This window comes from Oculina patagonica, chromosome 7 (assembly GCF_052425735.1).
Source record: "Oculina patagonica isolate OP01 chromosome 7, crgOcupat, whole genome shotgun sequence".
Lineage (NCBI taxonomy): Eukaryota > Metazoa > Cnidaria > Anthozoa > Scleractinia > Oculinidae > Oculina > Oculina patagonica.
Genome location: NC_135764.1, coordinates 28051514 through 28076206, shown reverse-complemented (window position 1 = coordinate 28076206; position 24693 = coordinate 28051514). Strand labels below are relative to the sequence as shown.

Sequence of the window (24693 nt, the reverse complement as noted above, 5' to 3'; positions counted from 1 at the left end):
AAAGTGCACCCTTATCTTAGCCTAAAAAAAACTCAGTAATCTTCCATGTGTATTGTTTGGTCAAATTGACATAACAAACATCTCAGATAAAGTTTAACAATAGGTTAGCGCTGCACGTCAACATTTAAGAAAAAATTTTGCAGCATATTTTCAGGTGTTTAAAAAATTAAGCCTGGTTTTCACAATCACGCAAAAAGGGCAAATTTTGATCCTTGTGCTTGTGCTTGCCGCAAGCACCGACTTAACAATTTTGCCTCTAACAGTTGTTGCACTTGATTGAGCAGTTCAAACGAAGACCACCAGAAAGTTGTCAAAAAATAATTTTCTCATGATTATTTTAATTGAAGTCAAAGGTTGTAAAACTAAATTAAAATTTTGGAAGTAAACATTTTAGCATGCTTAATTAATGTTAATCCTCGGACCTACAAGAGGGGAAATTCCGCAAAGTTTTTTCGCAATTTTGATAAGAGATTCACTCTATGATGCTGAAACACTCATTAGCTGTTCATCCATCTCTCGCGGAAATTTTGATATGCCAACTGTGTGATGTTTGACTTTGGCGACCTCAATTTTATCTGTTATTTTTACCAAATATCATCTTTGGACAGAATTCTTTCCTTTTTTTTAAAAGAGTTTGCAAAATTCGTATTATTTTACATCCTATTAGCGTTTTCACTTCATTTTTTTCAGTAATTTCCGTTATTTTCTGATTTTTTACAAAAATTGTGAAATAAAAGATAGGGAATCCACGATGGAGATGGATTAATTGTAGTCATCTTTGTGACCTTCTTTACGTATGTTGTCGTACAATGAATTGTGCCAGGTAGGGCGATTCACGATCGCTAAACAGCAGTCCCATTGCTTTACAAACCTCGGGGATTCTGGTGAGGTCTAGCAGTCCCCACAAGAAGCTATATCGCTTGTCTTTCGTCGCCATAACACCCTGGGAGACATCTCTTTCAGGTCAGCTACAAGGACGACAGGGCACAAGCCAGTTCTCTCAACCCCCTCCCCAAACAAAACGTACTGCTTTGAGTCGGACTGGAATCCTTTTTCACAACTGAACGTTTTTCGCAATATCGTTACGTATTATAATTCAGTTTTTTTCTCAACAGACGTTTTTGGAGTGTACATTGTTCGTGTTAGCATGGCAGTTTCCAACTGGTTGGCCCCAGTATTCCTCATGGGATTCTCAGTCTTGATGTTAGGAAGAACTTCCCAAGGTGAGGACGTTGGACTCTGTAATTAAACTCAGTGCAGTGTAACCTCTATATAACGAAGTCCTCGGTTTAACGAACGATATTCAGCCCGTCCAAAGTTACAGTAAAATGTATGGAACAGGACCTCGATAAAACGAACCTCGACAATCCAGAGACCCAAACGTAAAATGTACCTCGATATACCGAAAAAATGTCAACACGCGACAAAAGATACGGAACAGACATGTTTAACTTTGTGCATATATTATACATTCTAAATGTTATTTTCAGAAATCGTCAATATCCGGAAATGCTGGGTGCGTAGTGCAGCGTAACATCGTTAAAAACTGATTAACTATACCCCGATATAACGAACATTTTGGTTGTTTTTCCGCGAATCCGTTAAATCGAAGTATAACGAACAAATTTCCCCAGTCCCTTTCCACTTCGTTAAATCGAAATTCCACTGTAAAATGCCAAATTTCACACATTATGATTCTGACGGGAGAGAGATACCGAATTTTAGAAATATCGCCGAATTATATTCTTAAAGAAATATTCCTTCATGCGATAATCTGATAATTTGCATAGGTGAATATAATAATTTCAATCTGATATTCTTATTTTTTTGTTTAAACAAGATATGTTCTCGATATTTGCTCTAAGAACATACTCACAGCTTATGTCTTTTACGAAATAAGTACATTTTAAGCAAATGAAGGATCATTCTCAACTTAAGCAGTTGAGAGAAGCAAGCCTGAAAAAAATTCAGGCTTGAACGGGAATCGAGCCCATGACCTCTGCGCTACTAGTGCAGCGCTCTAGTATCGCAGAGGTCATGGGTTCGATTCACGTTCAAGCCTGAATTTTTTTTTCAGGCTTGCTTTTCCGTCAACTGCTTAAGTTGAGTACATTACTGCGATGATCCTTCATTTGCTAAAAATGTTTATCCGCAGTACAAACTAGTATATGAATTTCATATATATTCATTTTATAAATAAGTACTATTCATCTCTATTTTGATGAACTATCCGTAGTTTAATCAATAATCAGATCATTTACAGTCACGGTTAGTTTAAGGTTAAGAAGAGCTACTAATTAAGCTCACCTTACAAAAAACTATGATTTTCTTAATAAATGCCGCCAACTGTATTCAAGTTCATACATATTCAGTCCGGCGTTCTTCCTTAGATAAACTAAGTGACACTTGGTCCAGTCCCAGAACTCTTCCTTCCCCTGCCCCCCCCCCCCCCCCCCCCCCACACACACACACACACACACACACACACACACAGACGGAAGAAGGCTGGAAAGGTAACTTGAATGCACATGCGTCATTACCCCTCTCTGTAATTTTCCCTGCATATAATAACTTTAACTAAATCCCTGATTTTCGGGACCTCACATGAAAGCTGATTTGACATATGTTTGCTTTAGGCGCATGTCCAAACAACTGGATTCACTTGGAAGGTTCCTGTTACAAGTTCTTTTACTACGACATGACCTGGCATGCAGCAAAATCCAACTGTGAAGCACTTGGATCCAACCTTGTCGTGATAAATTCACAAGCTGAACAACAAGCTATTGGGACAAGTTTTGGTTCCCATCCCGACCCTTTTATTGGTTTGCACAGGGATCACTACAATTCTCCCTGGCTGTGGGTTGACGGATCAAGCCCAAACTACACTAACTGGGAACAAGGAGAACCTAAAAATTATGGCTCTTACGGAGGGACGATTGTATTAATGCGTAATTATCCACCATATGGATGGCGCGTTCCACGTGCTTACTATCAGCCGTCCATTTGTGAAACCGATTGTAAGTCAGAACACATTATGTTTTGCATGCTATGTTGACTGTTGATTTGACAGAAAATAATTTTATACCCCGCTGTTCACATTGTTGAAAATTTCCTGCTTCATCATCTTTTAACCGAAGGATGCTACGTTTTTAGCAGTTTGTTAGGGTACAATTTTTTTCATTTTTCTAACGTTTTCTGTTCCTAAATTTTGATTATCGAGATGGGTTTTTTTAACTTTTATCTTGATGATTGCCAGCTGAATTGAACAGTGAAAAGTACTTATACCTAATCGTACCTTTTTGGTACGCTTCGGTGGCATATCAGGCGAGTTTGGTCGAGCCAAAGGAAATATCTTCAGGCGAGACGCAGTCGAGCCAAAATACCCATGGCGAGACGAAACGAGCCTGATATACAGCCGAAGCGTACCAAAAAGGTACGATTAGGTATTTACCGTACCTAAATTCAGCCAAAACTTCGGTTATATTTATCGCTCTGTTGAAACATTGATTGCAAGGTACTGCAAATTGTGTTGACTAGGTCTTCAACACTTTTACCAAGTTCTTCTTCTGCCTTTTTTTCACTCGTTTGTTTAGAGTTTCATTCTCTAAATTTTCAAAATCAAAATTAAGTGAAATATTTGGAAATTCTGACTCCATTTTTTAGTCTGAATGTCTCAGTACTCATTGGCAAACATCGCGCATTTGGCGAGCGCGCTCAAGTTTAGTTTTGGCGGGAAAGTTTTTCTCTTTTTACGACCGCTAAACACCGCTTAATTTAAATTACGAAGTTCTGTTTTATTGGTAAACCTCTTTTCAATTCATCGTACAGTAACACTACTTTACTTCAAAGTGACCGTGATATGGTGGCATATCAGGTCAGTGACTTGATATCGTAGGATATCAGGACAGTAGATCGGGCTTCTGATTGGCTATTTGCGAATTTGGGTACGGTAATTATACCTAATCGTACCTTTTTGGTACGCTTCGGTGGCATATCAGGCGAGTTTGGTCGAGCCAAAGGAAATATCTTCAGGCGAGACGCAGTCGAGCCAAAATACCCATGGCGAGACGAAACGAGCCTGATATACTGCCGAAGCGTACCAAAAAGGTACGATTAGGTATTTACCGTACCTAAATTCAGCCAAAACTTCGGTTATATTTATCGCTCTGTTGAAACCATGATTGCAAGGTACTGCAAATTGTGTTGACTAGGTCTTCAACACTATTACCAAGTTCTTCTTCTGCCCTTTTTTCACTCGTTTGTTTAGAGTTTCATTCTCTAAATTTTCAAAATCAAAATTAAGTGAAATATTTGGAAATTCTGACTCCATTTTTTAGTCTGAATGTCTCAGTACTCATTGGCAAACATCGCGCATTTGGCGAGCGCGCTCAAGTTTAGTTTTGGCGGGAAAGTTTTTCTCTTTTTACGACCGCTAAACACCGCTTAATTTAAATTACGAAGTTCTGTTTTATTGGTAAACCTCTTTTCAATTCATCGTACAGTAACACTACTTTACTTCAAAGTGACCGTGATATGGTGGCATATCAGGTCAGTGACTTGATATCGTAGGATATCAGGACAGTAGATCGGGCTTCTGATTGGCTATTTGCGAATTTGGGTACGGTAATTATACCTAATCGTACCTTTTTGGTACGCTTCGGTGGCATATCAGGCGAGTTTGGTCGAGCCAAAGGAAATATCTTCAGGCGAGACGCAGTCGAGCCAAAATACCCATGGCGAGACGAAACGAGCCTGATATACTGCCGAAGCGTACCAAAAAGGTACGATTAGGTATTTACCGTACCTAAATTCAGCCAAAACTTCGGTTATATTTATCGCTCTGTTGAAACCATGATTGCAAGGTACTGCAAATTGTGTTGACTAGGTCTTCAACACTTTTACCAAGTTCTTCTTCTGCCTTTTTTTCACTCGTTTGTTTAGAGTTTCATTCTCTAAATTTTCAAAATCAAAATTAAGTGAAATATTTGGAAATTCTGACTCCATTTTTCAGTCTGAATGTCTCAGTACTCATTGGCAAACATCGCGCATTTGGCGAGCGCGCTCAAGTTTAGTTTTGGCGGGAAAGTTTTTCTCTTTTTACGACCGCTAAACACCGCTTAATTTAAATTACGAAGTTCTGTTTTATTGGTAAACCTCTTTTCAATTCATCGTACAGTAACACTACTTTACTTCAAAGTGACCGTGATATGGTGGCATATCAGGTCAGTGACTTGATATCGTAGGATATCAGGACAGTAGATCGCGCTTCTGATTGGCTATTTGCGAATTTGGGTACGGTAATGAGCAATACTGTTCATACTACTTACTATACATCCTTGATGACCGAAAAATTGTTAGACAGCCTCTCTACTCTTCTATTCACTGTTTATTACTATTTAAAGTGCAAATTTTCTATGAAGATGAATAACTTTCTATGGGAGAGGTTATTTATCTGGGAGGAGAGGGGTAGGCTTAGGGACGGACCACTATATTTTTAGAGAGGTGGGATCAAAAATTCTGAAAAACATTGTTTACAAAAACAAAAACACTCAAATAAATTGTTTGTAGCACGAGAAGAGGGAAATAAAAATTTCGCAGACAGTAGATAGAGAGTACACTTTATATTTGATTGTTAGAGATCTGATAAAGCCCAGCTTGCGAAGACATGTTTTGCGCATGAATACAGTTTTCATTAAGTTGCATAAAAAATGCCCCGGTGGGGAGAAAGAGGAATAGAAACTAAGCTTTTTGGAAGCAACAGCAACAAAGCGGTGCTTCGATTTGGAGCGTTCACAAGAACTCAGAAACAGTTGCCAAGGTAAAGATTTCTTGCGCGGAGCATTAACGCTGAACCCAGAACCTTCGTCTTTTATTACTGAAGACTGAAATCACTTGGAAACTGTGATTGCAAAGACGGCGACTTTAGCTTAAAACTGGGGTAAAAGCTAAGCATGGAAGCTGTAGAAGCCAAAATTGTTGTTTCACCTCATACGTTATTATGCATGCATCCAGTTTGTTGTTAAAAGAAAACAATAGAGTCCATTTTAAAAGAGTGCAGATCAAATCGTTTAACCACTGACAGTGGATTTCATGTTTTTACCCTTATTAGGATCTAAATGTAGTTACTTGTCACCTCTTTTCCAAGCATGTTTTTATGTCGCTTATATGCTCTCCAACACATGAACCCCACCCAAAACCCCTAACAAAGTTGTGTAAGCACGTTTAAAGGTGCTGTATTGTAAAGAGAATCAAAAAGAGAATCAGGCATTCTTTTCGTATTCAGTTATTGACGAGTGTGCTGTGTCAAATGGAGGAAATTGCAGTCACAAGTGTGTTAACACTGCAGAAGGCTACAAATGTGAATGTCCAGACCCGGGACTGGTGTTATCAATGGATAACAAGACATGTGAAGGTAAGAGCTGACGTACTTTTTTTTTTTCTACGTGCCCCACCTTTTTCTTCTCACTATTCAGCTTTCAGTACGCAAATACCGTGAAAGTTCCGCCAAGCTTTTCACGTCAGTTAATGACAGATTTTAAAAGTATTGCCTGTCTTTATTGTGGTAAGATCAAATTCAAAGAAAAAACGGTTTGCAGATGATCCTGACCGAAAAGTTTCTCTTCCCATGTCACAATGAATGAAGATGCTGTGACACGTCGCACAAAACAAGGACAAATATCACGTGACTTCTTTGCAAGCGTTAGTGCTTTCATAAAATTGACTTTTATAGAGTCCTATCAGATATCTGGATAACTGTGATTTTCTTCATTGTATACATTTCTATGAATAGATTGTGTAGTAATTTCAGCCTCGTTCTCATGTTACACTCTGCATGACCTGTACTAACTCACAAAAACATAGCTATATCTCAAAACGTATACCACAATTTGAAACCACAAACTACCTAGCGTGAAAGAGGAGGTTTTAATCTATTGAAATCCGTGTTCAAATCGTTTCAGTACTCTTGGTCGATTTTTAACCTCTGGCTCCCGGACTAGATAATAAAACACCAAACTGCTGGTGAAGGGTAATCAACATCACACGTTTCATTCTTTACGCCAAAATCGGCAGCAATGTACAAACCAAATAGCCCAAAGTTTTGATCTTCGCTTGCACTGTATATTGAGTCGTGGAAACCATTAAGATTATCTTTCTTTCAGACACTGACGAGTGTGCCGTTTCAAATGGAGGCTGCAGTCACTCTTGTGTCAATACCTTTGGGGGCTACAAATGTGAATGTCCAGTCCACTGGACATTGACGTCACTGGATAACAAGACATGCGAAGGTAAGTACAGAACCATGAATACTGTAATAGCACAGGAAAACGATAATTACTAGCTTACTGTTTTACGTTATTGGTGTGCCCCAGCTGCGTTGAAAATCGTGCTACATTCATTTGCAATTCAGCGCTTAAAAAGGTAATGTGAAAGCAAGCAATTCTGCATTTTTTAAAACTACGCGACGATGAACAAATTTTAGAATTAAAACAATGCGTTTACATTTTTAGCGAAGATACTTCTCACCCCTTTACAATCAATGGAACTACGGCATTGTTGTCGTGATTGCTATAGCTTCCATTTCGCGGGAAAAGATGGCCTTCTGACGCAACTTCGAGAAACCGCTGACTATAACGTGAATTTATCGTGTTGCAAGTTGTGAGAGCATAGTTATTCGGTCCCAGATCTACTTTCTACCTCTCCCCCCCCCCCCCCCCCCGACGACGAGTTGCACATTGTGAGATTTCGTCGTTTCTTTAAATTTGTGTGTACGTGGTCACATATTTTTCGCATTTCTTTAGCATCAGGTGTTGATGTCCAGTGCAACAGTAACAATATGACCATCGTCATTTCCAAGTCACTCCTCCGTGGTATTGACGGTGAACATCTTCGGCTCCTGGACACCACATGTAAAGCTGAAGAAACCAGCGCTCACTTTTCCCTAACGACACCGCTGACCGGCTGTAATACAACACGCAGGCACTCACCTACCGCTCTCGTTTACTCCAACACAGTGTTGGAAATCTCTGTGTCTGGTAACGTAACAAGGGTGCGTGAAATAGAGATACAGTTCAGCTGTTCTTATTCCAACCATGGTGTGGTATCATCATTTGGGTGGGAGCCAAGTAACAGAAAACTTGTCATCAGCGATGAAGGCAAAGGAAACTTTACACTCTTTCTGAATATGTTTTCTAACGGGAGCTTCGTGAATTCTTACACCATGAATGATTTCCCGGTTGCTGTAGAGCTGCGCGCACTTCTATTCTTTGAGGTATCAGTGACGTCAAGTGACAAGCAGCTGTCAATCGTAGCAGATCGATGTTATGCCACGCCCACAAGGGATCGTAAAAATCCTTTAAAATACGAGTTTATCACACAAGGGTAAGGAACCGATTTTATGTTGAGCAGGTTTTGGACTACCTGTCTAGTATGTGTTCTACAAGAGTTATAAACTTGATAATGGAAATTGCACTTTCCTTGCACTAGTACAAGTTTATAGCGGGTAACAATATTGAAAGAAGCTGTTAAGAAATGAAAACAAATAGAGAAACAGAGAGAAGAAAAAATAGAAAGAAATAAAATAAAACAAATTGCCGTATCGTTGATACTTTTATTTTAATTTTTGACAACTATTTGACATCCAATCAAAGTGCGAGAAGTGAGGGAAGCGGAGTTGATAGTTGTTGGAGAGCGAACATGGAACTTGACAGATCCGCTTTGCTCAGTTCTTGCATTTTGTTGGCCAGTGAAAGGGAATGCCATCATAATATAGTTAAAATAAAGATGTAAAAAAAGTTATAAGAAATTAAGAGTTATAGTTGCAGCCGTACAGTGCACAGCACTGCAATGTTGCATCTTTTTAAAATTATTTTACTAAACACGTCTGTTTGTACACATGGGAATAAAGCCTGAAATTGTTTTCTCTTAGATGCCCAAGTGACTTAACAGTAGAGTATTATTCTGCGCCCTCAGTCAGTGCACAGCGGTTTAGCCTGGAAGCCTTCAGGTTCATTGCCGACTATCCATTTGTGTTCGTTCACTGTCACGTGACTGTATGCAACGCAACCGACCCAGATTCCGAGTGTGTAATGAACTGTCCATCAAGTGGCCTAGCAAGGCGCTCAGTGGATGATCACGTGAATGACGTGTACTCTTTGGTCCAGGGCCCACTCTACCTTGTCCGAGGGAAACAAGAGGAAACGCGCGAGAATGGCCTGGAAAGTAGTGGTACGTATACCGATTGCAAAATTGCACTAAATTGTCTGATTTTTTGACACTTGAATTAAATTTACATTTATAAAAGGGATTGTGTCACGGTTGAGTTTATTGTTTCTTGTTTTTACCAACCACCTGTTGACATCTTACGTTTTTTTCATTTGTCTTCTCCATCCTCTAGGCTCCAGTCCTACGTTCTTCGTGGCTCTGTTTATGACGTGCGTTGCTTGCTTGGTGGAAAATCTTCGAGATTTCCCGTGAAAGAGAGCATGCTCAGTGTTTGGACTGGACAAACTTAAGGGATAATCGAGTTTGAAATATGCACTCAGTAAACTACTAAAATAATAACTTTTTTTTTTGTTGAAAAACATTGTACTTATCAATTAGCTTTCTTGGCAAAACACAAGGAAACGTACTATACAGGCCTAAACTAAACAAGTATCGAAACATTAAGACGAGGAAATGCAAACCTTTATTCTAAAACATTATGTTGTTAAACTTTTGAACTAATGTTACTGAAAATTTTGACTGATTTAACTGGCTTTTAACATTTATATACGGCTTTTTTTAGTTGAGAAGGGACTCAATCTGTTAAAATAACTTGCTTCATTTGCATATCTCCAGCTCCAGTTTTCCCTCATTGCATATAAAGTAGATACTGAGTGGTCTCTAGAACCAAAACTTTAGCACCGCAAAACTGACCTTCTGTGAGTAAGCGTTGTTAAATATTTCAGTTCAGTTTTAGGGGCTGGTCACTAATCTACTTCTTACCGGATTGTCGAAAAATAATATTGATTTCACTAAGGGTGCTTGCTTTTTTATAACATTGATATATCATAGTCTTCAAGGAAAACTAAAGCATTCTGTGCTATAGAGACAGAGGAACATAATTTATTCAATTCTCTCTTTAATTTCTGCCCTTACCATCCCAGACGAAGGTTAAGAAGAAAAGAAAGAAATGACAACAAGAAAGGAGTGTGATCAAAGCTATATTGGCTGCTATAACCTTTTGCTGTCGTGCGCAGATGCTAAATTATTATATGGCTACAATAGTACGCGCGCTCTGATTGGCTGCTGAGCGGGCATTATTTTCTTGTAATGACCGGGCATTATGAAAATTTTTCTCGGCTCGACGGTTTTTTGAGTTGTGAGTAAAAGCTACTAGCGAGAGGGCAAAAACAGCAAAAAATGCCGACAAAATATAACTATCTTTTCAATAACTGAAAGAAAAATATAAGCATACCGATACTTCTTTTGTATGAGCGACGAAGAGAGCCACAGAGAGCGAGAGTGAGAGCGAGTTTTACCTCCAGTGTTTTTTCCCTTGATTATACTCTTTTTTTGAATAGTGCTTAAAGGCCATATAATAAATAACTTATTAACCTCGTCCGTTCGGTCATTACGGGGGAATCTCAGACCTCGACCTTGATGTATTGACCTCGCTGTCGCTCGGTCAATACATCAAGGCCTCGGTCTGAGATTTCCCTGTAATGCCCTCACTCTCGGTTAATAAGTAGTATGTAACTAACTCACTAGTATAATTATTAAAGGGTAACAAGGAACAAACTACATGATGTGTAAAACACATAAGTCGATCCGTGTAGCTGGTGAAAATCTGTTGACATGCTTTAGCAAAGTATTTTCTGGCGTAGTTCTCGGAAGGAGATAAAGAAGGAAAATACAACGGAAGCTAGCTGTTTACAATCTAGCAATAATGCCCTGAATGTCAAGTCTCAAGCTTTCATATGTAAAGCAAAAGGTTGCCTGTCTTTGCGCCTGCCCACGTTAACGTTTTGACAGATTAACACATTGAACAGCTTAAGATCTAGAACGAAAGTTTTATTCTCATGGTTTTAACAAAACATAATCAATAATAGTAGTAATAGATAAGTATGGTGTTGGGAGCTTGGTGCTGTTTAAATTGAGATCAATAAAATATTCAATTGCATTCCATGCAATGGAAAAGCGTCTATGGGGTCATTACTTGTGCGCTCGAGATTTTCAAAATGATTTGTGTTAGTGAATATGCAGAAATTATCATATAATTTCTCTTTTCGCAACTTCAGCTTCGAATTTTTAGGCACCCTAGAATGAATGAATAAATAACTTTATGTGAGTTTCAAATGCATTTGGCTTTTAATTTTAATGAATTAATAAAACTTAGGGAGAATGAAATAATAATACTAGGACTACTCTCACGTGAAGTCTTTGAGGAGGCACGCGCGGCAAGACGCAAAAAATTAATACAGTACCACAGATAAGTCCCCCCCCCCCCCCCCCCACACACACACACAGATAAAGAACTGATTGCATTTGTCAATGCTGTAAGTCAGTTGACAAATGTGTGCTGAATATTTTACAGACTTCCTGTGCACAGCAGTAGTGCGGTCGAAACGGCTTGCGGTACACTTTTGTTCCCCGAGTCCTTAATCTTCCTGATAAATTAGGTCTCGCGCGGACCATAGACGAAAAGTGCGATAAAATTCAAAGATCGACTTTGTACTGCGTATTTCTATATCTTGAAGAGTTTCGTTCTCTAGTTTTGTGTGGAGGTTCGCTATCTTTCTTTCATATAATTCTAGAAATTATGAAACCTGCCTAATAAAAGGCCTCCTTGATGGCGGTTTATTTTAATTATTAGTTGTTTCTTGCTTACAAAACTCTGTCCAACAAGTGGCTATATAGAGTGAACTGAAAGGTGTAGAAGGTCTACGTATACGTATTAGTGTAACTTTCGTTTGACTACTAAAAATAAACATTATGATGTCAAAGCGACGGATCAGCCAAGAAAGAATAATAATTAGTTCTTTACGCAGACACGTTTGCGTTACATTTCTATAAATATTAGTTTTGTTGCGCAAATCAACACAAGTTGTCAAATATACAAATTCAGTCTCGTTTCAGTACAATGCCCTGACACACTTCCCTTTCAGATTAATCTTTACCCTGTATTGATTCTAGTTATGTTTACTATATTAGCTTAAAGAGCCGGAGACGTCAGAGTGTTGATAAGAGAACGACCTGAAACCCTCACGGTTTTGTTGTTTTTATGTGACAAATCAGAGGCATTCGAAATGGAATTTAAATGAGGCAGCGAAAGTCTGGTTATGCCGTTCCCGCCAGTTTTTATTAATTTTGCCTTTGAATTGGCCACCAAAACTTTCATTAAACACGTTTGCATTAGGCTAAAGTGTCCCTGATATAACGCTGGAGCCTATCCCGGTTTCAGAACCATGAAGCGACTAGGAGTTACTTTATCTTCAGTCTCCGCCCTAGATGGAATGCTGGCCCAAATACAATTGTCATGGCTCAATCTCTCTTTCTGATATAAGAACAATTAAGCACTTTTTGAAAACTTTCTTTACGATGAATGCAATCCAAAGTGATACACAGCATGTACAATTTATTTATTTTTTAGTGGCCTAAACACGACTCGCTCGATTTGGAGTCTAGGGATTTAACAAATTAGGGAGCGGACTTCTGCAATGGAATACAGCTGATCAGGTATCAAAAACATGTCAAAAATTTGAATACGTTTTGTCCGCTCACAAAACTGAACTGTCGATATCACTGCATAAGCAACATGTGCCAAATTTCGGCAGTTGATAAGTCAAGCAAAAAATTAAGAAGATTAAAGTTAAGAAAACCCAAAGGGTTTGTCCGCAAATATAGTTCGCCATCAAGAATGTCAGAAAATACTAAAATAGCGTTACTTTCGTTACTAGTCATTCTTAAACATTGTTTGATTGTTGTTTGTTTGTCGCAATAATTGAGGCGTTTCCGCCATTGTAAGACTTGTTGTATTCTAAATATAAGTCAGCGAAAAACAATGCATTAATTGTTTAGTTCCTGAAATGTTTGGATAAGCTAGCTCGAGAAAAAACCCGTTGCCGTGAATTCATTACTGCTGATAATACGTAGACTTACTGCTTCGTTCAAGACTGAAGTCATTTTCACAACAGATCTTTTTCGCAATCCAGTAACGTACCCTTATTTCTTTCTGTCATGACTGTTTCCAACTGGCTGGCTGTATCCCTTGTGGTATTTTCAGTGTTGGTGTTACGAAGTTATTCTCGAGGTGAGTTGCACTGCAAAACTTACTGAAAATGTTTTCATTGGTAGAATATAAGATATTGAAATTTTAGTCATTTTGTTCGATCAGTGGTCAAGCCTGACAAATTTTCTACTGGCTAGCACTCCATGTAGCAAGCTGGGTGAATATTCGCTTAAATCAACGCAAATAATTGCTTTCGTTACTTCACAAAAAATCACAATGGATGTTTTACTTGATTAAAATTAATGTAAGATTTAAAATCTGTTTATGAAATTCTTCAAGATCTACGATCTAAATTAGGGTCAGGAGCTACACCTAAAGCTACCTAATTTTGTTTGAGTTGTTATCATATATCTGAGAGCAACCGCGCCACTTGTTAATCGGTTATTTCGTAGAAAATGCCTACAAATGCCTTAACAGATCGGCATGTAACAAGGCACAGAATTTATGAGTTAGTCAAATCTACCTCTTCTGGCATCAGTGTTCGCTTGTTGCAGTTGTGAACAATTTTCAATCAGTACAAATATTAATAGTAAATTTCTTAAAATAATTCGAGCTAGATATAGGGTAGGAACTTGATGTTGTAAGTCCGTTTATATAAATCCGTTATCATATATCTATTTAAGTATTGTATCACTTTCATTGATAACTTGAAAATCCGCTTGGAAACGCGTCAAAAGAATCTTCGAAGCATCGAAACAAGTAACAAATAAGATGTCTGACCAGCGAGTCTAGCTCGAGTGAACTGATGAAAAAAAGAGGTTCGCAATCAACTTATGGCCCTATGCTGATAATAACTAAAGAGACTTAACTTGGCAGAGTAATGTTATTGAGGATCATCAGAGTTGCAGTATCGAAATTGGTGGTAAAAAAATCGATTTGCTTTCGTATTTAACAGTCTCCAATATTACTTTCAGATGAGTGCTAGACATGCTCCAATTCGGTTGTTAGTCACGAAGGGGGCTTAACAGTTTATTATTTAATAATTGCGTGTTAGACGCGCGAGTGTAATGCTTTAGCACGAGCCCGACGCGCAGGTTTCGTTTTGGGCTTCATATATATAACGCTTCGTACACGTGATTTACCAGCCCTCGCGTGAACTGACCCTTGATTCAAAGAGAAAACTGCAAGTATCGACTATATCAAGAGATCATCGTGTTCGTTCAAAGGACATTAAAAACTCCACCGTAAGAAAAGAATAAAGATTCAATGTTTTACTTCGAGCAAGTTGATAGAGAGTACCTTAGCTTGTGTTTGATCAGTTCATTCCTGACTCGTGAACTATCCTCTTCCGGTGAACGAATGATACTGAACGTTTTTTGCGGTTACCCACAATTTTAGGAGTTTGTCCAAACGGTTGGATTCACATGCAAAGTTCCTGCTACAAGTTCTTTTCCAAAGGACTGACCTGGAATGCAGCAAAATCCGCCTGTGAAGCACTCGGATCTGAGCTTGTCGTGATCAATTCACAAGCAGAAAATCAAGCAGTTAGCCAAATAACAGGCGGTCGGGGGACATATATTGGTTTGTACAGGAATCCTAAAGACAAGTCTCGCTGGCTGACGCTTGACGGATCACGTCCAATTTACACTTATTGGTATAGCGGGGAACCTAACAGTCTTGGTGAGGAGTGTGCACATATGCGTCGTAAGTCATATGGATATAAATGGAACGACTTGGCATGTCATTATTATAATTTTCCTCACGTTTGCGAAACCAGTGGTAAGTAGTCAGAAAAAATCATGTTACATATTATCAAAACCTATATTAATTGTCTATTCACCCATCTCCGTCGTAAAACGAACTTTCAAATATTCAGTTTAGCAATTACACTTCTTGGACTTTCAAAAGAAATTCAAACTTATCAATCGATGCATTCACTGTTTCCGCTCCCTCTTAAAATATGGCGAAGGCTCAAATGCATTATGGCTGGATCCGTCGTCAAAAAGTGAGGAGGTGGTCAATATTTGAAGCATCACCATACATAGTCTCCAACCTCACTTAAGAAGGATGTTTCCATGGAAATATATCAGTTGATATGTATTTTGCATACATTCTAGTTAGTTAAAAATTACAGCTAATTTTGTAGATGGCCACAAGTTTCTTATATTTTTCTTTTCTTTTAAAAGTACATTATTCTCCTTGATTTTTACCTGAAGACTTTATTTAATTTAATTTCTCTTTATTGTGGTTAGCCAACCGGTGCCAAAAGCTTTCTCTGGGGAGTGGTGTAAGTCTTTCTCCCTCCCATTGTCTCTCGTCCAATCAAAAGTGTGGATCAACTTGTTCTTTTTCTTGCGCCCGTGGATACCAACTCAGCGGTCCTTCATCTTCTCAGTGCGGACGAGGTGGAGCCTGGAGCGGACAAGTGAACACAGTCAGCTGTAAAGGTATGATTGGTCGAGGATCTCAATGGGGTTAGCCGTTAGCCGTAAAACAGCCAAAACATGAAGCCGTTAGGCGCAAAAAATGAAAAATGTTAACCGTTTCCCGTAAAAAATTGTTTACCGTAAAACATTCTAGCCACGAAAGTTAACGTCTCAAGATCTCTTTGTTAAGACTGTTATGTCCTCATGTGTCTTGGCAAACCGGAAGGGTCAGAAGTGTCTGCCGATTGTGTCGTTGCGCAAGTTGAAAGACGTTTTGACAGCTCTGACTGTAGTTCTGACTAATTTTTAGACCTTGTTCAGTTTCTTCATGTAGGAGTTGATTATGGTTATATTGAAAGCTATAATTGGTATATATCACGCTGGAGAGGAAAAGCCCATAGAAAGATAAAAGGCCAGGATAAAAGTCGAGGAAGAATACAGCCCGTCAATACAACAATTGAAATTAATTTTTAGCGGAGCTCCCAGCGGCTCGAAGGGCCGCAGAGCAGAGCCCCATACCCATAGAAAATTAACAGAACCATGTATTTGAGTTTTCATGGTCATCATGGCTAGCGGCACGGTTCGCGGGCGCGTACGACGTACGTACGTCGTGCAACATGGCGGCCATACTCCAGAAAAAGGTTTAGTTAACGTCAGCTTACATCTTTGATATTGGACATCCATGTCATGGTCAATTGACAGCTGTCAAAACAAGGTATCCGCTGACCAGTATCACATGACCATATCGCGGGCTTACATGTAGAGCTTATCGAGGTTTAATGTTTTTTTGAAGTTTACCGCTGACCACGTTATGGTTTCCATTGGATCGCGGGCTCAAGTGCTATAATTTTTCCTCTTGTCGATCAGTAAATTCAGATTTACGAAAAAGGGCGAAGTAAATATTCGGGGAGCTTCGCTTTTAGGCTTGGCTAAATCTATTTAATAACTTTATAAGACAATAGATAATAAATTTTAACACTTACGTTAACCGTAACGGAAAGAAACTAACCATTAGCCGTAAAAAGGCCAAAGTTTTGACCGTTTACCGTAAAAGCCACCACCCCATTAAGACCCTCTTGGTGGGCCTGTTTTATTCTTATGTACACACAAACACTAGTGTCTTGCTCAATAAAAAAAATACAACCCGCATTCCGCATTGAAATTGACCTAGAAGGATCGTCCCTGACGTTATCTATACAGCTGATATGATTTATGAGTCCCAGTCATATAGTGACGTCAGGAGCACATGCCCTACCAACCCCCTTCCCCCTCCCTCCCGACCGATGAGGAAAAGCACCAGTTATTATGGATAACTTCAAAATTTCAACATGCAACATCGCCTCAAATTTGGTTTTACTGAAGCGTTGAGTAAATTAGTGTATACATTTCTTCTTCAGTCCGAATTGTTTATTGATGTTTGATTATGATCTATTTCAATTTCAGCTGCAACGTGTTCAGTTTTGACCGTTGCCCGCCTTGTCAAAACGTCTCCTAGCAGCTGCGTGACGTCACAGATAAAAATCAACACGAGATGCTCGTTCTCATGCCCACAGGGATACCAGCTAGAAGGTCCCTCTTATAAGCAGTGTGGGGCAAATGGTCAGTGGACGAACAGTGCTAACTCCGTCTCATGCACTGGTAGGTCAACTATAAAATATCGTGATTTTTTCTAGAGATTTATGTGCTAATCTTTTAATATTGAGCTAGTCAATCTTGACTGTAGTGTCACAGAGTCAATTCTGATTTTTCTTTCAGATATTGACGAGTGTGCTGTGTCAAATGGAGGCTGCAGTCACAAGTGTGTTAATACTGCAGGAGGCTACAAATGTGAATGTCCAGACCCGGAACTGAGCTTATCATTGGATAACAGGACATGTCACGGTAAGTATCGACTTAAACTTACATTTACACAACACAAAAGCGACTGTCTTTCCTTGGAAATATTTATCTTCAGTTTCATTGGTAAACGTACCATTGAACCATGATTATATATTTTCTGTCGCTCCTTAAAGATATAATACTTTTAAAAGGAAAAAACTACGAAGATATAGTATGCATGCCTTATTAGCTTCCACGGTTTCTAAGACGGTATCACAGAACAGTGTTTTAAACTAACTTAACATTGTCGCAGGTTTGGTTTTATAATTCATTCCTTTTGCCACGACCGTATATACTTTATTTATTTTTTAGCTCCAGGTGTTAATGTTCAGTGCAACAGAGACAATATGACCATCATCATTCCCAAGTCCCTCCTCCGTGGTACTGACCGTGAGCATCTTCGGCTCCTGGACACCACATGCAAAGCTGAAGAAACAAGCGCTCACTTCTCCCTAACGACACCGCTGACCGGCTGTAACACAACTCGCAGGCACACGCCTACAGCTATCGTTTACTCCAACACAGTCTTGGAAATCCCTGCTGCTGCTGAGGATGTTGTGACACGCGTGCGTGAAATAGAAATACAGTTCAGCTGTTTCTACTCCAAGTATGGTGTCGTGTCATCGGTTGGTTGGAAACCAAGTAACAGAAAACTTGTGTTTAGCGATGAAGGCAAAGGAAACTTCACACTCTCTCTGAATATGTTTCCTGGCAAGAGATTCGTGAGTCCCTACACAAAGGATGATTTCCCTGTTGCTGTGGTGCTGCGCAAACTTCTGTTCTTTGAAGTATCAGTGACATCAAGTGATAAACAGCTGTCAATCCTAGCTGATCGATGCTATGCCACTCCCACTCAAGCTCAGAAGAGTTCACTGAAGTACGAGTTCATTAGAAAAGGGTATGTGAAGAATTTTTTGTCATTTACTATCAATAAAACTAAACCAAGTGTTGTAAATATTGGAAAATTCACCACATTATTAGGGTAATAATTTATAGCTCAGGTTTGCTCGGGGAATGTTTTGTATCCAGTCAGAAGCTTTTCCAACATTTAAAACATGTAGAGGGAATCAGGTTACTCAGTGTTAACATTATGCAAACGACTATCGGTGGTTTATTTTAACTAACTTGTGGAAAAAACTGCTTGAACTAAACTGAGTGGGCCCTTTAATTTGCACATAATGGTAACAGTTGATCACACCTTGCTGGAGAGCAAGCTGCGTGTTGGGCATCCAAAACAAAGCAACCTCGACCACTTATGCTTGACTTTTCTTTGTTTTGGATGTCTCAGAGCGTAGCTTACCCTCAAGCATGGTGTTATTTTGTATCATGTGACCTTTAGCTACAAAGGACCAATTGTTGGTAGAGTGGACTAGGGGATAACCCAAAACCGGTTTATTTATCTCTCAGATGCCCAAATGACGTCACTGTGAACTACCATTCAGCGCCCTCAGTTAGTGCACAGCGGTTTAGCCTAGAAGCCTTCAAGTTCATTGCTGACCATCCATTTGTGTTCGTTCACTGTCACGTGATTGTATGCAACGCAACAGACCCAGACTCCCAGTGCGCAAAGAAATGTCCATCAAGTGGCCGAGGAAGACGGGCAGTGAGTGATCACGTGACTGACGTGTACTCCTTGGTCCAGGGCCCACTCCACCTTGCACGAGAAAAACGAGAGGAAACGCGCAGGAATGGCCTGGATAAAAGTGGTATGTAGACAAGAATGTTAAAGCGTAAAGTGTATAAATTTCTGGAAATTGTAATTGAAATAATGTTTTTAAAACAACCATGTGATGTCATCTTTTTTTGTTATCTGTCTTTTATATTCCTCTAGGTTCCAGTCTCACATTTCTGATGGCTCTGTTGGTGATGTGTGTTGCCTGCTTGACGGGAACAGCGCTGATGATCTTTAAGAAGTCACGTGACAAACCGGCTGGGTATGCCTTGTTTGTCAGCGGTGACGAGGAGTGAAGGCATGCGCAGAAACTTGACTGGACAGACTTTAGAGATACTCGAGCTCGAGATATGCACTGAACTGCTAAAAATTATTATCACATTCTTAAGACCATTTCGTTGAAAAACTACGTACATTTCAACGTACTCTAGTTAGTCACTTCTCCTGGCATAATACAAGGAAAAGTACTATACGTACAGGCTTAAACTAAACAAGCAACGAAAAGTTAAGACGATGAAATTAAAACCTATTCTAAAAAAAACTAATTTCAGAAGTATGACAACCAACCAAGTGTTTTTGTATTTCTTTTTTAGTTTTGAGCTTATATATATGTTTTTGACTGATATAACTTGCTTTTCACGACTAGATACGGCTTTTTGATTTGTCTAATTTCATTCTGGTAAAATAACTTGCTTCACTTGCATATCTCTAGCTCCAGTTTTCCCTCACTGCATAAGTAGATACTGACTGGTTCCTGGAACAAAACTTTTAGCATCGCAAAACTGACCTTCTATGAGTAAGCGTTGTTAAAAATTTAAGCTCGGTTTTGAGGGCTAGTCGCTAATCTACTTCTTACCGGATTGTCGAAAAATAATTGATTTTATTAAGGGTGCTTGCTTTTTTATAACATTGAAGGATCATAGTCTCCGAGAAAAACTAAAGCATTCTGCTTCGTTGAGACAGAGGGGCATAGTTTCTTCAGTTCTCTCTTAAATCTCTACGCTTGCCACCCCAGATGGGGGTTATAAAGGAGAGAAAGAAATGAAAAGAAAAAGAAAAGAGTGTAATCAAAGCTAAATTGGGGTGGTGTAACCTTTTGCTGTCGTGCGCAGATGCTAAAGTAACTACCTCACTAGTATTAATTAAAGGGTCACAAGGAACAAACTACATGATACATGATGTGTAAAACACATAAGTCGGTCTGTGTAGCTAGTTAAAATCTGTTAACGTGCTTTAGCGAAAGGGTATTTTCTGGCCTATATCTCGGAAGGAAATAATAAAGGAAAATACAAAGGAGGTCATTGTAATTGTTAACAGTATTGGCAGCAAATACATTGCACTTTGAAATCTCAAGCTTCACGAAAAATGTTGGCTGTCTTTACGTCGATCTGCCCACGTTAACGTTTTAACTGATTAACACCTTAGAGTAGCTTGAGAGCGAATGGTTTACGTTCACTGCATCAGTATAAAGGAATGGTATTAGACAGGTGTGGTGCTGGGAGCTTAGTGCTGTTTAAAATGAGATTAATAAAATGTTCAATTGCATTCAATGCAATGCAAAGGCATTTGTGTTTTTATGACTTGTTCGCGAGAACTTTTTTGACACACATTGCACGCTGTCTGCAGATCTTACTACAACCTCGTTCCCAGGGTTTCTCTCTCTTCACTCTCTTCACTCTCTTCTCTAACTAGTCGATCCATGTTTTTACATACATGGATGTTCGCGTGACATAGAGCCTATCAAAAATATGTTTATATAATGATTTGCAAAATCATTTGTGGTGGTTACAAAAAATGTCATGTGATTTTCCTTTTCATCTGCGAATTTTTAAGAGCCCTGAATGATTGAATAACTTTATTTGAGTGTCAAATACATTTAGCTTTAATTAAGGTGGCCCGCGGGTATTTATCGGATTGACGGATCTCTTTTAAAAGTGCGTTTTTGAACAGAAAAACTTTAATGGATTTCTTAGAATCCTAAGGTGATATAAATTTTAAATCTCAGGCGATCAAACTCAATTTGTTTAAGTTACGGAGGTTTTCTTTCAGTAAATTGCGATTAGTTGTCATATGCGCACTACAGCGATTTTTTCTGTAACGACCTCAAACATGTCAAGCTGGGTAACAGCTAACGTTTACTCACAGCAAATTACAACTGTACATGATAATCCAGACGATTTTGGCGGCTTTCTTGACTTATCCGTTTTTCTACCCGTTAATAGACAACAACCCGAAGCTGTAGAAGGTCTTAATAGTATGGTGTCAATGCAAAACGACTGGTTGACCAAGAAGGAATGGCAATTAGTTCTTTACGTTACATTTCTACAAATATTACTTTTGTATGTTTGTATGTTTGTTTTGTCTTATTACCAAAAAAGACCCGAGAAATAAAATCCTTAAAATCTATGCTAATTAAAATCGGGTATACAAACCTCCTTCACGGTTATGATTTCTTGTTTTAACTTGATGAATTATTAATGAGTTTGAAAAGTTTATGTCCAAACGGTTGTATTCACTTGCAAAGTTCCTGTTACAATTTTTTTCGCAAAGGGTTGAACTGGAATGCAGCAAAATCCGCCTGTGAAGTGCTCGGGTATAAGCTGTTGGCGGAAAATCTAACAGGCGACCAGGGGACATTGGTTGGTTTGTACAGGGATCCCAAAGTCTCGTCAGTTATGGGTTAACGGATCACGTTCCACATACACTCGTTGGCCTGGAATTATGGTCCACTTAACAATTATGGGGTAAATGAGGAGTGCACATATGTCAAGTGAATGGGAATGGATGTCACATACCCTTGTTTACGTTTAAAAGTGTGACTGTCTCTTGCAGTCTTCAATCAAGCTTCAGAATATTCTTTTTTTCAAGAACATTGTTTGGAATTTTCAAAAGAAATTCAGGGTAACCAATCAGTTGGCTTAAACACACGCATTTACTGTGCCCGCTTCGCCTGCTACCAAATAACCCTTTAATTGGCGAATTTCAGTTGGTTTCTAAAGGGGGGGAGGGGGCTGGCAGCGAGGCCTGGAACCGAGTTTCGATGATTGCCCCATTTTTGTCCCCATAGCCCTTTCGTTTCTCTTAGCCGGCTGGGCCTTGGCACGAGAAAACGAAGGGCTCTGGGGACACAGGATTTCCAGTCCTAGATTCTACGAGTTTCGGTCTTCATGTATGCAGTCATGACGTTTCAAAAGAAATTCTTTGTTCCAAACAGCCAAAAAAAATCGAATTAATTCAAAAATTCTATGTCCCCAGAGCCCTTCGTTTTCTCCTGCCAAGCCGGCTAAGAGAAACGAAAAGGCTATGGGGACGAGAATGTGATTGCCCGAGCAAATAAATTTGGTCAAGTATAAATAAGAACTGGTTTAGTTAAAATAAAGATGGCCGACAATATGTGGCGGATGGTGGGGTTTGCGTAGGCTCATAAACCGTTTTGAAAACCGTTTCGATTATTCCACGTTCGAACATCAAAGAGCAGTTAGCCCCTTTGTGTCAAAAATTTCGGTTATAACGAAACATCGTAAATGAAATTTCGGCTGCAAACCAGCGAGCGGGAACACCACAAGATTGCGTTATTTGCATCCTAGTGCACACAGCAAAATATCACACCAGCTTGTGTAATGTGCTGGATAAGCTGAAAAATCCTCATTTCTGTGTTCCTTGACTAAACGCCACGATTGTAAGGGAAGCCATTTTTGAACAGCTTCGTGACTCTTTTGTGTAAGACTTTCATCAAACCGATGTTTTTCGGCATGCATGTTTTGTAACGCATCACTGCAACAGGCCTAGGCTAGGCCTGGTTAAGTTTCAGTTCAGGGAATAAACATCTCGCATATCACAATAATACAGGTTAGATCCCTTAGCAAAATTCACCATCTTTTCGAAAGTTCATCAAAAGTTGGTTGTTTTTTGTTTGTTTGTTTATCAGTATCATCCTTAACCTGCTGTTTTGATAACACAAATTCCGGAATTCTTCCCTAAAAATGATTTTCGGACTTGATCAAATAGTTGTTATTGAGAGAGTACAGAAAGTCTAACTATATTGATTTTGTTGACCCACTTGATCCAAGTATGTCATAATAAATTATATCAAATCTACCAGTGTTTTTTTTAATTTGTTTTGTACAAGATACATTTTTCTCGTTCAAGTAGTGGTGTAAGTTTGATTGGGAATGTTTGCATTAATTTGCTTTACAAAGCCACAATATTAAACTTTTGAACTGAGTACGTATTCCTGATAATGGACTTCACTGAAGAAGGAGATGGAGTGACCTTTCAGTTACCTTTTAGGTGAAATTTGAACCTTGCAGGAGGTTGGTTGCTCAGCAGCACAATACTCCAGTCAGTCAACTAAACCTTAGTCAATGTGACCACAGTTTGATATATTTTCAGTGAAAAATCGACAGGAGTTCTAAAGGGGCTAAAGATTGTTACTGACAGGACAATATTATTATTACACTATTGTTTCCCCACACTTCACAAATGTACACTATTTACCTGTAACCGTTTACTGGTCAACAGTAAAATTTCTTTGGACAAGTAGAGCAGTTTAGAATCAAGGGTTTCTGTGCACTTCAGACAGTTTACCTGATGTTTTTTTTTTTTTATGCCAACCGGCCCCTTTGCAAATAAATTTTTCACTTTTCAAATATGTGAAAAAAATGTTAAAACAATAAAAAAGCATGGATTTCTTAGCCTTGACTTAACCCTAATTATGCTAAGCCCGGATTTTTTCGGGACTTGGAGGAATGGACATTCAACAAACCTGCTCTTTTTAAAACTATTTACTGCTCTAATAACCTAAATCAAAGCTGATCCTTCATTCCAGTATTCATTATCCTTGAAATGCCTTAAGAAAATGCGAACGGGAATTTGTAAAGATTACATGTATGTCATAGCAACAAGGACTGACTGTTCCACTCTGTTCAAAGACTGAAAATAGTCCTGACTGGAGTCCGGATCTCGAGTCCTATGCTCGGGTCTGAGCTCAAGTCCTGGTTGATCTCGATGTTACATGTACTGTAGTCGTTAATATTTAGTTTAGTTTGGTCAATTGTTTTTAAGGGGGCTCATCTTTTGCTTTTCCTTACAGAGAATCGAACTGCTTCAGTTGAAGATGACCTCGCCATTTTTGTGCAACCACAAATTGTTGCCATTGGAGAAGGTTTTGACTTATAAACGAACTCTTTGTTGTGTGGAAAGGAATGGCGGTTCAAAGTTTAGCATATAAAAACAGTATTGCATTTTTTTTTACAAAAATATGGCATGACAGCTGTTCTATTCAGTTATGTTGTGTTTTTGTTTTCTTAAACAAAAAGCATAATAATGAGAATAAAATGTTGTTTACAAATCGTGTCTTTTGTGTATATATTTATATCAAGAATGCCTGTTGCGGTTCTCCGTTAAATGAAGGCAGTTTCATTTATTGATTTAAGATGGTTATATATAAGACAATATAATGAGTGTAAATCAACCACAAAATTAGAACCATTATATACGGGCAAGTG

At 38.9% G+C, this 24693-nt stretch overlaps 1 pseudogene across 1 annotated transcript in view; it reads left to right on the top strand.

The window, feature by feature from the left end:
• The first annotated feature begins 696 nt into the window (after positions 1-696).
• LOC144660583 (uncharacterized) overlaps positions 697-24693 on the top strand; it is a 98495-nt pseudogene continuing 74498 nt past the window's right edge. Inside the window, exons 1-7 of the transcript XR_013572116.1 lie at positions 697-1223; positions 2637-3017; positions 6284-6412; positions 14609-14989; positions 15463-15657; positions 17080-17274; positions 17392-17517. The product of XR_013572116.1 is annotated as an uncharacterized LOC144660583 (transcript). The remainder of the gene's footprint in view (positions 1224-2636; positions 3018-6283; positions 6413-14608; positions 14990-15462; positions 15658-17079; positions 17275-17391; positions 17518-24693) is intronic.